This window comes from Capsicum annuum, chromosome 2 (genome assembly GCF_002878395.1).
Source record: "Capsicum annuum cultivar UCD-10X-F1 chromosome 2, UCD10Xv1.1, whole genome shotgun sequence".
Lineage (NCBI taxonomy): Eukaryota > Viridiplantae > Streptophyta > Magnoliopsida > Solanales > Solanaceae > Capsicum > Capsicum annuum.
This window is the reverse complement of record NC_061112.1, coordinates 150,264,391-150,266,675: the sequence shown is the minus strand read 5'-3', so window position 1 is coordinate 150,266,675 and position 2,285 is coordinate 150,264,391.

Genomic DNA, 2,285 nt, shown 5'->3' with positions numbered 1-2,285 from the left:
TGCACAAATATGACCTTTAACTTTTCAAAACTGCACAAATATGTCCTCTCTCTAAGTCAGCCCTTTTAACGACGTGCACCGTGTGATTGGATTACCTTTCCACGTAGGCGCGAGTGAGACTCACGCATGGGGTTGCAAAATCGGAGGTCATATTTGTTCAGGTTTTGAATAGTTAAAGGTACTATTTGTGCACTATCAAAGTTTAAGGTCAAAGTTATAATTTGATGTCAAGTTTAGGCTCATTTTTATGTACTAACTCTATCATAAATAAGAAGAGAATATGAGGATCTATAATAAAATCAATAAATAAAACACAACAACTAGCTAAAGTTAACACTAATGCAAACTCTAACGGAAAGATCTACCACAATATTGTATGAAACTATTTACAAGTTTAATTTTTAATGATATTTTAAGAATAGCATAAAACAAAGAGATCAAATCTAACATTATTTTCTCCCCATCATCCTCAAAATTTACTGCATCACTTTAATTCATAATTATATCCTCCCCAACATTAAGTGCCAAGATTTGATGCAAAGTCATGCGATTGATGAATTTTATCATTGTTAGTCAAAGTTTTACGTACTGATGGAGTGAACAATAACAAACTTGCAACACTATGATATCCATTCTAATTTTTTTTATTTTTGCAATTTTCACAAACACATCACTTCCTTCATCGAATGAATAGTTATGAAAACTCCTTAGAATAAATCACACAAGATATTAGAGAAGAAAAAAAAGATCACCATGATTTAAATATTTTAATATTATTTAATTAAGTGGTCTATATATCAAAAAAATAATATTAAAAATACAAAACCTATTTAGCGAATAATATCTCATAAATAAAATTACTCTGGCTATATTGTGGAATCCTATTCTATCAATTTATAGAAGTTCAAAATTTATCCTCTAAGAAAATATCAACCAAATAGCTCAATAAGAAAATATTTTTCATCAATAAATGTAATATCCTAAACCTAATTTTATATCAATTTAAAAAGTACATATTTATCACCTTGAAGATGGTAGCAATGAAAGTCCTAATACTAAGAAAGTAATTCCTAATAGCCCTTGTAGACACATAATTTTGTCCCTCCCCGAAAGCACTCTTACCATTTTACCCTCGTCTTAGTGTGTGCCCTCACCCGTGTGATAACCCCTTCACAAAAAGACAAAAGTAACAATTTCTAACTAATTTTATCTTATTCTAACAACCCCTCCCTATTAAAAATGACACATCACCATCACCACCCTAACTACACATGTGATCCCCCTCCTTTTCTTGTCCACAAAGAAAGAATATATGGGGGACCCACCAAAATTCCCACATCATAACAAATCCATGCCCATTATAAAAGAAAAATTCTAAGAGGGAAAAAGGGGAGGCTCATTCTTTGATCATCATCTTCTCCACAATAACAACAATCACAAAATAATCTTCCTCACAAGAACAACAACAACAACAAAAAAAAGGAGGCACCGGTGAACAGTAACTGGTGAACAGTAACGGCGTGAAAAGTGACGATGAACGGGTCATTATTTGTCGAGTTGGATTGTTAGTGTTAAGGTTCGGCTCGAGGTTTCCGGGAGCAGACTCTTTTTTTTCGAATAACATTGAATTTGAAAGCTTCAAATTTAAGGTCCAATTCTTTCTTCTCTTTTATTTAATTCTTATGTGATTGTGATTGCGTGTGATTCGATACCGTGGTTTGGTTGTTGATGTGAACTGTTGGTGACATTTGGGTGTGTGATGTGCTAAGCATGATTGGTGAATTTTTGTTATTCTCAATTGGTGGATTGTGTATTGAAATGGGTTAATCAAGTGGTTGAAAATGAATTAAGGTGGGGATTAAAAATGGAGGAAAATGAATATTGATTAATTTTGATGTATTGATAATGTTGAACATGATAGAATTGTGATACATTGAACTTGATAGGCAAACGTAGTCCGGGTAGGCAAATTTAGGAATAACGATTTGTTGGAGTGTTTGAATATGTGTGTGAATGGTACTTTCTACTTTATTACACAAAAAGTTTAAATTGTACTTATTTGGCCGGGGAATGCCCCGAAGGATTTGTATTGATTTATCCAGGGAATGCCCCGAAGTAGCATGTACGCAAAGGAAACTCGTGATCAAGGCCCGAAACGTCGGGTGGAGTTTAGTTTAGGATTAGTTTAGAATAGAATAGGTTTTATATTTCAGCACCTCTTTTATTTTGGATTGTATAATTTGGACTGAACATTATGTTGGTTTGTTTTGAATTTTGTGTGATTT